General features: G+C 41.8%; 2 non-coding genes across 2 annotated transcripts; both read left to right on the forward strand.

Moving 5' to 3' along the window:
- The first annotated feature begins 3,352 nt into the window (after positions 1-3,352).
- Positions 3,353-3,424, forward strand: TRNAP-CGG. The gene has a single exon. It is a non-coding gene; the product is annotated as a tRNA-Pro (tRNA).
- Positions 3,425-9,146: 5,722 nt separating this feature from the next.
- Positions 9,147-9,228, forward strand: TRNAS-GCU. Its single transcript has one exon. It is a non-coding gene; the product is annotated as a tRNA-Ser (tRNA).
- The last annotated feature ends 6,529 nt before the right edge of the window (positions 9,229-15,757 follow it).

Here is a 15,757-nt window from a genome sequence, read left to right on the forward strand (position 1 = left end):
TTGGGGCTTCTGTTGGGGCGGGAGGGAGGCAGCCCAGAGGAGTTAGCAGGCTGGCTCTGGGGGGTCAGGGAGAGCTTTAAAGAGGGCTTGTGGGAATATAGAGGAGGGGACGGCTTGGCTCCCATGTGCTTAAAGGTCTTTGAGCTTCTTCATGTGTCACATGTCTAATTAGCACGTTACATCTCCACCTTTCAGGGTGATTTTTTTAGTATTATAAGGAGGGAGAATTTGGGTGAAAAGTCAGTGCTGTCCTCGGTCTTGGGGCAGACTGGTTTGGTCTCGTCTTTACCAGTCTTCACAATCAAGAACCCTCTTTCAGTCAGCATCCTCCTTCTGCATTCCTGCAACACAGGCTACTCAAGGGCATAGAGTCTTAGCTTTTTCCCTTGATGGAGGCAGCCAAGAAATGCTGGAGTTTGTGGTTGGGGATCAGGAGACCTGAGCACAGTGTCCACTCCGTCTCACTTATGAGAAAGCAAATTCTGTGGAACTTGTCAAAGAAAATGTCAGGCAATTACCTCTGTGAAAGTCAATTATAGGAAATTAATATGAATGTCACTCAAATCATTTGTCAGACCACAGAGTAGATTATGAAATTTTCAATAGAATCCAAATATATACTTTAGGTAAAAATACGGATCAAAACTAGAGTTTTGAACTTTATAGTGTTAAGCAAGTCACAGATTAGTCTACAGATAGAACTCAGGTGGCAGTAGTTCTCACGTAACATATGGGAAGGATGAAAAATTTAGTAACCTGAGCCTAAGTTAAGAGTCCTCAGAAGGCCTCCAAATGTATATTAGTTGTCATTTAAAAATAGTTACATTGATTAAATAGGCAAGAAGATTGCGGCTCCTCTTTTTGATTCTGAAAGTGTGAAGAGAGAAAAGTTCTCTCTAACTCTTATATACTTGGTGCCACAATTGCTTCTTTTTCCCACCTGTGAAATGGTAATAAACCTAGTGATTCAGTAATAGTTCCAAGGATAATGGTATTAAGTGACAGGTGTAAAGATTGTATCAGCCTACCATTACAACATATGAGAGCTATCCCTGAAGAAAGTCCATGGCAGCTAAATCCAAACCTTACCATTATAAGTAGTCTGAAAGGAAGAGTTAAAGCCATATAAGGAAGCTTTTTGGTGAGAGATATGAGAGAACATGAAAAAAATCTCAGCTGAGAACATCTAGAAAAGTGAAAGTTGTAACTACCCAGAGAGCCAGTTAATCTCTATAAGGACTGAAACTCTAATTTGCCTTTTGTAACCTAAGGCCTAACATAAATCTGACACTGAGTAGGGGTGCCTGGGTGGCTCAGTGGGTTAAAGCCTCTGCCTTTGCCTGAGTGGCTCAGCGGGTTAAAGCCTCTGCCTTTGGTTTGGGCCATGATCCCAGGGTATTGGGGTCGAGCCCTGGCATCGGGCTCTCTGCTTGGCCGGGAGTCTGCTTCTCTGCCTACTTGTGATCTCTGTCTGTCAAATAAATAAGTAAGATTTAAAAAAAAATCTGACACCAAGTAATTATTAAATAGAAACTTGGTGAATAAGTCTTGTTCTTATTTGTTAGGGTATCATTGTCCTAACTTGTCTTCTGTAACTATAGCTTTATGGTGTGCCTTCTGTTTACCAATGAATTTGAGTTTAAGTATGAATATATAATCATGTTTGTCAACATAACTAAGCATCTTACTACATATGACCTACATGGCCTAGACAAGGGCAGTAGATGTCTCAGTAAAATGACTGGAATATAAAATTACATGTGGGTCATCTACTGTGTAAAATGATGCTACTTTTAGTAATGTTTAAATAATGACCTTTGTTTGGAGTCTGAATTCTCACTGATGTAATTTATTATCCTCAGGGAAATTGGATTGAGAAAGGGGAAAGTATATTACACTATGGAAATGAAGAAAGAAGTTTGAAGTCTAGAATGTGGAGGGTGTGACCCCTAGACCATTGCACTGAGTTCAAAAATTAGTGAACTAATCTATTCAGTTGATTTCAAGATGAAAGGAAGTACTCTGGTGAGTATCAAGGAATTGATTCTTTGGGAAATTTGGGGGTTCAGGTTGAACAATTCTTTTCCACAATGAAGTATGTGAACTTTGATTTAAAGTCTTATTATAGTCCTATATCAGGGGACCCAGCTGTAAATGAATATAAGATGTTATTTCTTTAAGAGGAGAACATGCTTTCTTGAAAGTGATATATTGAGTCTAAATCAAGGTTTGAGTTTGAGGGCAGTGAGGAATTATTACTACCCAAAGATAAATGTTTTAGAGAAATCAGTCAAGAGTTTTAAACTGTCAAGGTACAAAGCAAGCAGTTGGATTGTTTTGGAATCACACTATTGTAACATTAAGTGAGTAGGGTATCGAAAGAGGAGTGCCTAGTAACTTCATAATCATTTAACCCAAATTGTAAATTTTAACCCAAACCCATTTACCCAAAATGTAAAGTGAGTGCTAGTTTAAGTGCACTTTCTCTTTCACAAAGGACTGATTTCTCTTCTCACATATTCAAGAAAATCATTATTTTTATTCATCTTTGTAAAAGAATTTCATTTGGGGTAAAAAAATAAAAACAAACTGGCATTCTATAAATAACTATAGAATAATTGAAAGAATGAATGTAATGGGGCAAACTGCCTTAAATTTTGAAGGCAATGAATTTAGCACAGCAAATCTGAAATGTGTATTAGTTCGGTGCATACATATTTACATGGATTTAAAATGGTGTTTACAGATATCAGTTAATGACCCCTGCTAAAAACTTTGACTTTAACCATAAGTTTTGGTAAGCTAATAAACTCACCTAATACAAACTTCTTGTGCCCCTGAAAAAATTGATGTTATGTAATCGAATCAGCAGAATTTAAAGAGATTCGGAGTGTTCTTAAAATTGGCAGAGATTCTGGTAGCTGCAAAGACTTCTTGTTAGAGCAAATGATTTCCCAATCCCCTCAGAAATAGTAATATCCAGCTTTTAAAAAGGATAATAGTGAGAAGAGGAAAACTCCAAAACATGAATTTTTCTAACTGAATTTAATTAAAAGCTAAATGAAAACAAGATCAGTTACGTAGAGTAGTTTAGCAAAGTAGAACAAAGGAAAAAGAAAATGTCCAAATTTCCTTCAGGTGACCGGTCTTTCTTAGAACCAAGTGATATCACGGTGTTTTAAGCAATCAACAAACCGTGCACACAAACAACTGTTCCAGCTGTCTCATTTATGCAAACGATTGGTGGGGAATTACACCTTCTCAGGAAACAAATTATTTTAAGCAAAGTAAAACGGAGAGTTTTATTCTATTTCTTCTTATACCAAAATATGGAAGGCCTTTGCACGTAGGCGGCTCGTTGGTCTAGGGGTATGATTCTCGCTTCGGGTGCGAGAGGTCCCGGGTTCAAATCCCGGACGAGCCCGCTTCCTTTTCAACCAACTGGATTTACAAAATCAAGGAAGAAATGTGAAAAAGTATTTTCCCAAATATTCTTGCCAAAAACAGTGGGCTTTCACCATATGCACAAAGGCACCGCCATCGGAAGAGCACCGCACGCACGCCGGCCTCTGTCAGGCGGCGAGACACCTGCAACAGAGCCTCCGCGCCGGGGTCCTAGCGCATCCCTTCTCAGGGAGGAAGGTCGGGGGTGTGGCCGGCGAGCGCGCACGCGCAGGCGCACACCTGACGCGGGGGAGGCGCGAGGGTCGGCGCCAGGCCGGATCTTCCCTCCGCGGGCCGGGCCGGAAGTGGGGTTTCCGCGTGTAACTCGCGCCGCGCGGAACGTTCTCGGGCTAGCGGCCGCTGCGGCCCCCGCCACGGTGCTCGCTCGCGCGGCGGTCCGCGGCTGGGAGAGCCCGCCTCTCTGTCTTCCCCTCCCTCTCTCTCTCCCTGCGCCGCACCGGTGGGCGCTCGTTCGTTGGCTCCGTCGGCGAATGAATGTTCAGCGGCTGCCGCGTGGCAGCCTGTGCCCCGTGCTAGGGACGTGGGAGTGGGCGAGGAATAATAAAGCTTTCGTTTCTGCGGAATTTAGTATCACAAGAAACTAAATAGTTACCATTTTCATGCGTCCTAGGAAGGAAGGACAGACGTCCATAAACGCCGGGAGAACCAGGGATTGCCGGCCAGGGTTTGAACATCCGAGATGAAAACCAGAGGGGACCCCCTGCCCCGTGCCCGAGAATGACCAGTACTGTCCCCTCCCCCCAGAAAAAGCCCTCACTTAGGAATTGTTGAGAATGCTCAGGTAAAGGCACGAATACAAATTTAAAAGGAAAAAAAAAAAGATGGAGAGGAAGGTATTAATCCAGTTACTCTGTTCATGCCAGCTAAATTAAGATACTTCCTTAGAATAACTGCTGTTTTGTGACCAACACAGAGTGGACACACACACACACACACACAGCACTGCAATTTCTTTCAAAGCTCAACTGGCCCACCTCATTTTAGTATTCTGAAAGTGTGTGACCTTTTCTACCTTTCCTTGTTTTGGTCAATTTTGGAGACTTAATTAGCATTGAAGATGTAGGTCCTTATTCAGAAGTTGTAATAATATATTGTCTCTTTTTCTACATGAATTATGAATTTATAATTTATTTGGAAACACAATTTTCTAACTTAAAGTACATGGTGTCACTCATTAAGTTTGAAATTCAAAAGGAACTTCCCTCAAACTTTGTCCTTCAAGAATTTTCTTAGGAGGCAGGAAGTCAGTTTTATGCCATCTAAGCCAGAGATTGAATAATCCTTCTTCAAGACATTTTATTATCCCAAGAAGGAGAAGCTAAACATACTGTCTTATAGTAAATGGCACAGGCAAGCGCACATTCAATAAATTGGACTCATAATCTCAGTTTCCAGTTATTTTTAGGGCAGCAACCAAAGATCACTAGACATCTACAGTAAGTGTCTAACACGAAAGAGATTAAAGTGAACTAAAAAAATAGAGGAAAATATTATGCAGAGAGAAGAAAACTTGTCAGGAAACTTATTACAGAGAGAAAGAATGCTGTACAAAACAACTTAATTACAAAAAAGCCTCTTCACACTAAAATTGTGAGACTAAAAGTGAAAAACTTAATGGAATAACTGGAATTAATGTGAAGGACATCTTCCAGAATATGGAGTAAAAATATAAAGGAAAACTCCAGCAGTCATGCTGCCTAGTACATACCCAAGTGAGTTGAAACTTACGACTACACAAAAACCTGCACACAAATGCTTATAGCAGCTTTATTCATAATTGTGAAAACTTGGAACCAGCCAAAATGTCCTTCAATAAATGACTAGATGGGGTGGACCACTAGGTGGTTCAACGGTTAAGTGTCCAACTCTTGGTTTGGGCTCAGGGCATAATTTCAGAGTCCTGGGATTGAGTCCTGAGTCAGGCTCTGAGCACAGTGTAGAGTCTGGATGAGAATCTCTCTCCATCTACCTACACCCCTCCCCCTGTCTATCTCTCTCTACCTCTCTATTTCTCTAAAATCTCTCTAAAATAAATAAATAAAATCTTTTAAAAAAATGAATGGATAAGCAAACTGGTACATCCATGCAATGGAATATTATTTAGTGAGAAAAAGAAATAAGCTATCAAGCCACAAAAAGACATGAAAGAACCTTAAAATCATAATGTTAAGTGAAAAAAAAAAACTACTCTGAAAAGGGTAGGGAGGGCTATAGGAATAAAGAGATGGCACACAGGCCAGTGAAATTATTCTGTATCATACAGTAATGATGGGCACATGCCATTACATCTTTGTCAAAACCCATAGAATCTGCAACACAAACATCAAAATCACAAAAATCTGTGAGGCTTAATGCAAATTACGGATTTTAGTTTCATTGGTATTGTATTGTAATACAATAATGTAAGATGTAAATAATACGAGAAGCTGTAGAAGGAGGGAGTGGTTATGTGGGAACTCTGTACTTTCCTAAACAGTTTTCTGTAAATCTAGAACTGGCTTTAAAAAATAAGTCTATTAAAAAAATAAGAGTGCAAATAGTAAGGGGAAAAAAGTGGGGCAGGGAAGAAAGAAAGAAAAAAGAAGAGGAAACATCTTGGAGGCTTAAAATCGAGCCAAAAGAAATTTCAGGAAAAAAAGACTGAAAATAGAGAATGCATATATGAGAAAATCAACAACAAAAAAGTAAAGCTAATTTTCCAAACTGAAATATATGATTTTCCAAATTTAATGAAATAATAGAGCTCTCAGAACAATGAATAAAAATAGAAACATATGATGGCTTACCTTTCAGACATTTAGGAACACTGGGGACAGAGAGCTAATTAGAAAGCTAATTACAAATGAAGTATCAGTAATTAGAATGACTTCTTAATTCTCAAATGAATTAGGAAATACTCCCCAACCCAGCATTCCATACCCAACAACATTTAATCAAATGTTAGAGAAACAGAAAAGATATTCTCCAATGCCAAAATACTTAAAACCCTTATTTCCAATGAACTCTTCTCCACGAAGCTACTCTACAATGCAGAGTAGCTTTTGTCCCACCAAAGGAGGAGGCAAATTAAGATAGAAAAAGACTTAAGATATGGGATATCTACCACCAGTGGCAGGGGAAGAAAATGTACAGGATCTGGTGAAGACATCATGATGAAAACTGTACAGCAACTCCAGAAAGCTTTAATTTCTCCCCATCCCCCTTTTTTTTGGCCAAACTTACATGGTTATTTGTGGCAACTTGGAAAAAACAATTCTCATGTTCAGGAAAGGTGACTCCTTTTTGTGTAATGGGTAATCAATAGAAAATACTAAACTTAAAAAAATCAATAAGTAGAAATAAAAGCATGTGTATTAGAATATAATTTTGACTTTGTAATAAAGACCCCAACGTGCTGTAGCTTAAAGGAAGCAGATGTTACTCATCTCTCACATAATTTTCTGAAGGTATATTCAATCCCAGGGGGGTGCTTTGGCCCCATGGTGTTAGTTCCAGTATTCTACCTCACGGCTCCCTCCTTCCTATGGTGTTGCTTTGTATGTCATGGACCTTCATTCCTATGGTGTTGCCTTGTCCAGCAAGCAACAAGAGTAGGAAGAGAGAAGTGGATCATATTTCTTTCCTCTTCTGGGCATAACCTGCAAGTTTCACAAACCATTACTCTCGAATGCACTAGTGTAGAAACTGGTCACTGTGGCCACGCTTAACTCTTAAAGAAAGTTGTGCATTGTATTTTTCTCATGGGTAGCTGTGAGCCCTAAAATGTCCATTTCTTGGAAGAAAGGAACAAATACTGATGGACAACTAGCCCTCTCTGCCATAGCATGAGATTTGGAGATAGGCTGCTCGTGAAAACAAAACAACACAAACAAAAAGCCAAATGGCTGAAAACCTTTGCCTCTCTTAAGGGGGAATAAGAGGAAGAAGACCACTTCTTCATGTACACATATTTTTGAAGTACTTAAAAATTTAAAACATGTGTGGTTAACTTTTACCCAAAAAATGTTAATTAAAAAAAAAAAAAAAAAGCTTTGAGCTGAGAACCAAGGTATGGATAAAAAAATAAAAATAAAAAAACATCTATCCAGGTTCAAATGAGGAAGGGCAAGAGCTCCCCATGAGGGAAAAGGTCTTGTTGGAAAGACAAAAAATAGATCCTTCTTGACACAAAAATCAGGAATTGGGGGTACCTTGTGGCTCAGTCACTTAAGCAGCTGCCTTCAGCTCTGGTCGTGATCTCAGAGTCCTGGGATGGAGTCCGCCTGGGGGGACCCACTCAGTGGGGAGTCTGCTTCTCCCTCTCCCTCTGACCCTCTTCCCTGCTTGTGCTCTCTCTGTCCCAAATAAATGGATAAAATCTTAAACAAAAAAGTCAGTAATTGGACGAGTGTGGAAAACAAGGTAGAGGGCAGTGGGTGAAGCTGAGCCTGAAGATCTAAGCAGGTCAATTGGCAAGCACTAAAATAGAAGGATTTTTTTCAAGTAAGAAGAGAGAATGGTTCTTTGATCCGCTCCTGCAGGATTTCGCCCATGTTCCCTGTTGTTCATCCATGATTCATCTGCTTGGGCTTCAGGGCAAAAATCTTCATGGCCACCTTCCTTCTCAGATTTATGGAGGCTCCCTGCTGAGTCAGTCACTCAAATGCTCCAGCGCCAGCCACAGAGATTCTTCACGTTTGTCTAGATCCTGCGAGCCTCCTGCCTTTGCTCAGGCCCCTTCCTCAGCGTGGGACACCCCTCTCTTGGCCCCTTCTAGGAAACTTCCTCTGCCAGACCCACCTTTAACATGACCTTCTTTCCCCAGGCATTTATGATTCATTCTGATTAGTCAGAATTCAGCCCTACCCATGTTCATTTATGTGCGTTTTATTCATTCCGTGAAACAAGTAAAAAATCTTTTAAAAAGCAGTTGAAATAGTTCCCCCCCCCACCCTTTCCCCAAATAATTTTCTCGCTGGCAGTGAATCTTTTAACATATTTAGCACCGCATTTCTGGAAAATCGAATGGAAGTTGGGCAACCTGCCCCAAGAAAATCACCCAAGAGGCACAGAGGTATCTGGGGGGACCGCAGAACCCACCGGTGCTCTTAGGCGGAGAAAAGAGCCCCACGAGTTTAAGGGGTCTTCTCTGCGCACTGTCACCCAGCGTCGAGGCGGTGAGGACACGGAGTAGACACGCAGCACGGCCGCGCTCGGACCCGTCGTCTAACCTCCCAGACTAAGTTACCACCAATCCCCGGTCCCGAGTCGCCAGGACCCTGAGGTGAGCCCCTGGGACACCGGTTCTGGGAGCGCGTCTGCGCGCGGGGGGCTCAGGCCGCGCCCTGGGAGCGCAGGTGCCGACCGCCCCCAGGTTCCCGCGCAGCCGGGCCACGCCCACCGCCTGCGCGCATGCGCCCCCAGGGGCCCGGCCGCCCGCGCGGGGGAGTCTGACCCCCGACAAGGTGCTGCGGCTGTCGCCTCTCGACCGCTGTCCTGACTCCTGGGAGCGCTAATCCCGCCTTTCCCCCCCCCGGGCGAGTTTTGCAGTCCACTTCTTGGTCGGCTCGTATGGGAGGAGGCCATGCCCAGGTCCCCCGGACGTCCCCGAGCCCCCTCCTGCGCGTCCTTCCATCCAAGACAGCCGGGAGCTCCCGAGTGTCAACTCTGGAATAAGGTACTTGGAAGGCTCGGCGTGCCGTGACGAGGTGGCCGAGTGGTTAAGGCGATGGACTGCTAATCCATTGTGCTCTGCACGCGTGGGTTCGAATCCCACCTTCGTCGACTAGCTATTTTAGTAAGGACGAGCGGGAAGAAATACATCCCATTAAAGTCCATTTGCCGGAAAAGTTGACTTCGCGGCTTCCTCCTTTCCCTACTTTCAGACCGTCACTATGGTGAACTGGATTCTCCCCTTTATGGTTGTTGATTGTCTATGTGGGCGCTTTTATGTGATTAATCAAGTCCCTTCTGGTCTGCTTCCTTTCTGGTGCCCGCGAAAGGAGGGGGTGGAGCGGGGGAAGGAGGAGAGAAAGTGAAAGTTAGATGAGGTTGAAAAAAATGTCTCTAGAAATCCCAGATCTTGCCCTTTATTAACGCGCGGAGGCTATATTGTTCTACCTCTTATATGTAGATCTACAATTCACCTGGAAGTAATATTTATTTTTAGTGGGAGGAAAAATCACTTGGAATATCTATTTATTGATCTATCATTGATCTATAGATAAAGATATTCATTTTTGTATTCAAATAATCAAACACCACTGTCTAAAAGACTTACCTTAGGCTCCCCGCCTCTGCTCTACAAAATCACCTTTGCCATTTATATCAAATGTCCATGTGTGTGTGGCGCTTTTCAGGTTCCTACTCTCTTCATCTGCCTAGTTTACAATACCCCACTGTCCTATGTACTATAACTTTGTGATAAGTCTTGACCCCTTGTTCCTATTCAAGATTGGCCTGTTCTCAATAGTCTTTTTGTATTTCCTTAAATATTTTAGAATCATTTTGTAAATTTCTGCCCCAGAAAAGGGAAGGCTGGTGTAATTTTGTTTGAATCCGTAGATCAATTTGAATATAATAGACATTAGCTATTGAATTGGACAATGCATATTATATCCTTCGATTGTCTTCTCTATCTCAATAGTGTCTTATATGATTTTTCTTCATGGAAATATAGGCCATAGATTATGTTAGATATTTGTATTTAAGTATCTAAATTATGCTATTAAATATGGTATATATAAATATGCTATGACATATGCTATTATTTTTGAAAATTTGTTTATTAATTCATTTAAATCCAGCTTATTTTATATGCTAGTCATAGAAAGGCTGATATTTCTTCATTGTGTGGATGCGGATTTGAGGAGAAGCAGGCCTGCTGTCAGAAATGTCATGTTAGGAAATGCTGACACCCCCCCCCCACCACCACCCCACCAGGGGATGAGGATACGCATGTCTTTTGAGGTCGTCAGACCCCAGGGAAAGCTCGGTGTTCAATGCACTCTCCCATACTAGCAGTGCCAAGAGGAGCATAGCCCAACATGTCACCACCACACCAGTGCACACAATTCTAGGGAAAGAAATAGCTGGGTGGGGAATTTGAAACTGAGATGGGACATTTGTTTTTGAGAGAGAAAATAGTCTACTGAAAGGCCCTCTCAGTGAGCTTGTGAACATTCTGGACAGGAGTCAACCCTGAGTTAATTTCTGGCACTATGAGGGAGATGAGTGCTGAGGAGGGAAGATCATTGCTCCTTACAGTGAAGGAACCACCTTTGCTTTACACCTGTGAGCTTTATTTTGAATAAATCTGTTGACACCATTATAGAGAAGTCTCTCCACCTCAAAGACTCAATCATCCACTCACTAGGTAAAGTTTCCTGTGATACATGCACTTTACTGCAGTTATAAAACCGATTAAGAAGCATGAATGAGTTCACTGAATGTTGACGATATAAAGGTAGATGACATGAACCTTCTATCTGAATTCCTGGACTTACATTGCTCCACAGCAGGAACACATAGCATCCTTCTTGGAGATGTTCTCATTCCCCAAAGCTCATTGCAAACTTCTTGGATCTTCAGCAGAAGACCCCCCCAAAACAAACCTAAGGAGTTGCTGCCTCTGGCCCTTCTGCTTTTTCAAATTAGGGCTGAGGCTTCTGCGGCCCCACCAGGCTTGCCCTCTCATGAATGAGGCATCTATAGCAGCGGTTCTCACTCACGGGTTACTTTTCCCCATCGGGACATTCAGCAACGTCTGAATGTCTGGAGACATTTTTGGTTGTCACAACTAGAGAGGAACCCTCTGGTGGGTAAAGGCCAGGAATGCTGCCAGTGAACAGGATTGCCTCCAACATCAAATAATTTTCCAGCACAAAGTGCTATTAGTATCAAAGTTGAGAAATCTTGACATGTGATAGATATATTAATATAATGCACACATGTGTATAATAATATAATTCTATGTATGCATATATATATGTAAAGTAAGAAATGTACATTAAATGGTCACAACTTGACTGTGTCTCTTAGATCAATACCCAAGTCCTTATGTCAGTGCTCGAAACCCTCCATGCTCTTAACTCAATACTCCTCAGAGTGAAGCTTTGATCTCTCTCACCCGTGTCCTATGATTTCCTACCTAACCCATTTCTCAGGATGTTTGTGCAATCTGGACTGCTCCTTTTGCCTTGATGGAGTTATATTTTTTCAAAGACCATTTCCAGATTTACCCTCTATAGAATGACTATGGAGAAAAGGGACTGATTATTTACTTCTTAACTTTGAGTGGTTCTACATTCTGTAACGTGTGGCGCTTCATCATGGAACCAGCTGATTAGACATCTGCCCAAGTGCACTGCTTTGGGTGATATTTCTTCAACAAGCCCATTCCCCACTCACCTGGGTACAGTTAATCTGCTTCTATCAAATATATATGAAATGTGTAGAAACCTTCCTAGCTTAGTAGACCACTGAAGAGTCATGGTAATTTGTTCTCAATGCAGTATCTTCCGATAACATGAAAGCTTCTCCAGAGATTTCTTCCTTCAAGCAGAAAATATGCCAATTAAAATGAGCTGTATGGGGGCGCCTGGGTGGCTCAGTGTGTTAAGCCGCTGCCTTTGGCTCAGGTCATGATCCCAGGGTCCTGGGATTGAGCCCCGCATCGAGCTCTCTGCTCAGCCGGGAGCCTGCTTCCTCCTCTCTCTCTGCCTGCCTCTCTGCCTGCTTGTGATCTCTCTCTGTCAAATAAATAAAATCTTAAAAAAAAATAAAATAAAATGAGCTGTATGCTGACTCTCTGCAGTGTCCTCCTGCCCTTCTGCTACACTCAGCTCTGTAGTTAATGCCGACCACCGTGGGAGGCCTTTTCCAGTGTCAAAGATTAAGACACCTCGTGATAAGTTCTCAGGGACCCTTGTAATTCTTTAGGCACAAATGAGAATTATAGTTAAATGTTCCCAGCCATTTGTTTAATATCCATCCCCCATAATATGTGTCTCCTTTTCTCCTTAAGGGCCTGCATCGTGTCCCACTCTATAGAGTGTCTGTGCTATCAATACTGGTACATAATGGATTTCTAAAGAAATAGTAAATGAAAAAGTTACTTCCAGAGTAGAATTTTTGTGTACTGAGTCTGGGTACATATGTACATGGGTCTAGGTCTGGGGTCTTGTCAAGTTCTGAGAGCAGAAACAGTCCTTGTATATAGTCCTTGAATAGCAAACCCCAGAAATCCAGGAGCTCGCACCCCTCGTGGCATTTGTGAGGTTCACGTGATGGCAAATCTATAGCCAGAGTTAATGACTTCTGAACACACTGATTCTGAAAAGCCCCACGTTCATGAAAGGACAAAACACGGATACTGCTACACAGTGTTACCCAGATACAAATCAGGCATTCGTCTAATCAAGGACCCATACGGTGGTTGCCACTGATAAAATGATGGAGGCACACAATGATGCTGCGATATAGCAACAGACAGGCACAAAACAGCATATCTCATCCACTCCGGTTTTAATGTTCTGCATCATCACTAAGCGGTTCTCCCAGATGTGGGTCTGGGCTGGGCAATCTTGGGCACAGTGAGGTGACCCAGAACAGCCCTAAGGAAGTCCTTTCTGGTAGGTGATACAGACTGTGACCCCATAGACCCTAACACAGACACACAGTCATGCTGTTGAGACGCAACTTGAACCATACACAGTACTACTGAAAGACAGAAACACACAGACCCAGAGTGGTACAGGGACAGAGGAACCCCCACAGACACACACGTGAGAAACAGATGTATGAGCAAACAGACACAATCACACCCACACACATTAAATAAGGCATGGAGGTCTAAGAGGGGCCAGACATGGTGAGAAGCACTTCCGAATCAAATGTGGGTCACATTCCCATTTAAAAAAAAATCTGATACAATTATGATCTCCATTTAAAATTTAATAAATCCAGGGCACAGAGAACTTAAACTGTCCCAAGGTCACTAGCTGATAAATGTGCTTGCATGTTTAGGATTTTTACCTGTTTGGTCTGCCTTATCCTCTGTTCTAAACTCTCCCTTTCCCTGAGGCTCTCATGAGGCTGGTCCCTCCTCCTCCTCAAGGATCAGGTCTAAGAGGCCTTCCAAGACCCCATATTTAAAAATCCAACGTTGCCTTGCTTTGTTGTCTCCAAGAACCCAGGAGTATTTGAAATTACTCTGTATCCTTTTCTTGTGTATGTAACTGGGTGTCTTACATGGGCTGGGGAAATTCCTGCCTTACTTTGATTAGCTTTGTCATGGAAAATCCAATCAAAGGAGAGAGTAGTCAAGATGGGTGTGGCAGGATGTGGGTAAAAGGTGTGATCTCACCTGCTCCAATAAAATGGAAGCTTGGCACCAGAGTCCTTTACATGTAGCTCACAGTCTTCAGAGTTGGATGCCTGAAGGGAGCTCCTCAGTGTAAGAAGTGAGTTTTAATCCTTGCATTCTTTCTATACTTCATTAGAACTCAACTTCAGTGAGTAATATGTGTTTACCATTGGTGGCATTTATTTTTTAAAAATAAACACAATAAGTAGATGATCTGGAAGTACAGGAATTATCTCATACCATTCCTTCGCTAATGGAATTCTTCTACCCCTTCAACCTTGAGCAAATTTTAGAGAAAACATTAATAATAGGGGAGTCTCCTTAAAAATATAAATGGCTCTGTCACATCATAGAACCATTTAAAGTTAGGTTGAGTGTTATTTGTTGACATGGATTAAAATGGAAAATCGCAGAAACATGGGCTATATTTCATGGATCTCAAAATCTTAAGAGGCAGTGACATAGTGAGCAAAAAGAATATAAAGAATACATAATTGCATGTAGAGATAAATATTACTTAATGCAATAAAAAGAAAATCGACCCTTTTTCAAAACATTTTTGGAATGGAATATATAGCCTGCCTTTGCTCAATGTTATCAATCATACTTAACTTGCAACTCCAGTTGGCTTTTTTTTTAACTCCTCAATTTTGGTTTAAGCATTGAACTCTCATCCTGCCACATAATGGGCATTAAGCCATCTGCAAAGGACGGAAAGAATCCCAAATAGTTATAGGACACTTAATCTTTCTTGATGGTATTACCCTCGTTGCTCTGTATATCTCCACAATATAATGGTGAAACATATTAGGTCTTCATCCACAGTTCCTGTAAATGCTTCAGAGCCATAAAAATGAAATGGGTGTCTTGTTATTAGTGAAGGGGATGTTTGGATCCCACCCTAGGGCAGGGCTGGTTGCCAGGAGGACCAACCATGTGATTAGAGGGTTGAAAATTTCAGTCCTAACCCCCACCTCTGGGGAGAGGAGTGCGGCTGGAAGTTGAATCAGCCAATGACCAGTGACTTAGTCAGTCATCTGTGCAACGAAACCTCCATGAAAACCTAAAAGGACTGGGTTTAAAGAGCTTCTAGGCTGGTGAATGTGTGGAGATGCAGAGTTGCGGTATGACACGGATACTCCTTGCTCTTTCTCCACACCTTGCCCTATGCATCTCTTCATCTGGCTGTTGATTTATATCCTTTATCACATCCTTTAATAAACTGGTAATGTTGTTTCCCTGTGTTCTGTGAGCCATTCTAGCAAATTAAAAGAGGAGGAGGTCCTGCGAACCTCCAGTCGGGAGCCAGTCAAAAGCACAGGTAACAGCTTGGGACTTAAGACTGACATCTTACAGGGGCAGTCTTATAGGGAAAGTGAAACGTGGAAAGTGCCTTTTCAAGTCTTGACAGGTTTTTTTTTTTTTTTGGATGGGTTTCTTTATCTTTACTCAGTTAGGGAGTGTTTTTGTTTGTTTGTTTGTTTTTTAATTTTTTGGAAAACAAGCTCTTTGCCACTGATTAAATTGAGGAGAAATGAGCCCTTTAAAATATCATCATTCAGTCTGTGACTGTAATATAGAGAGAAATAAAACTGATGTTTGTACATCATTTTGTATCCAGCAACCTCTCTAAATTTATTAATTCAAATATTCTCTCTAGTGTTATGTATACATTTTATGCATATGTTACAACATCATTTGGAAACAAGAACATTCTCAGTCCTTCTCACTTACTACAATGGTAAATTCTTTGGATTTACAGAAAAACTCAGAAAGGCATTGACTGACGTGTCCTTTTCCCATGGACTACTTCAAAATCCCTGTTTGACAATCTGCAAACAACTTCTGCTTCCCTTGTCAGACATCTAGAGAGGAGAACCAAGCATGGCTTCACTTGTCCTCAATGTCTTGACATCAGTCGTATTTGAAGGATCTGGACCTGGGGAG

This window comes from Mustela putorius, unplaced genomic scaffold (genome assembly GCF_011764305.1).
Source record: "Mustela putorius furo isolate JIRA1106 unplaced genomic scaffold, ASM1176430v1.1 tig00000594_pilon_pilon_pilon, whole genome shotgun sequence".
Lineage (NCBI taxonomy): Eukaryota > Metazoa > Chordata > Mammalia > Carnivora > Mustelidae > Mustela > Mustela putorius.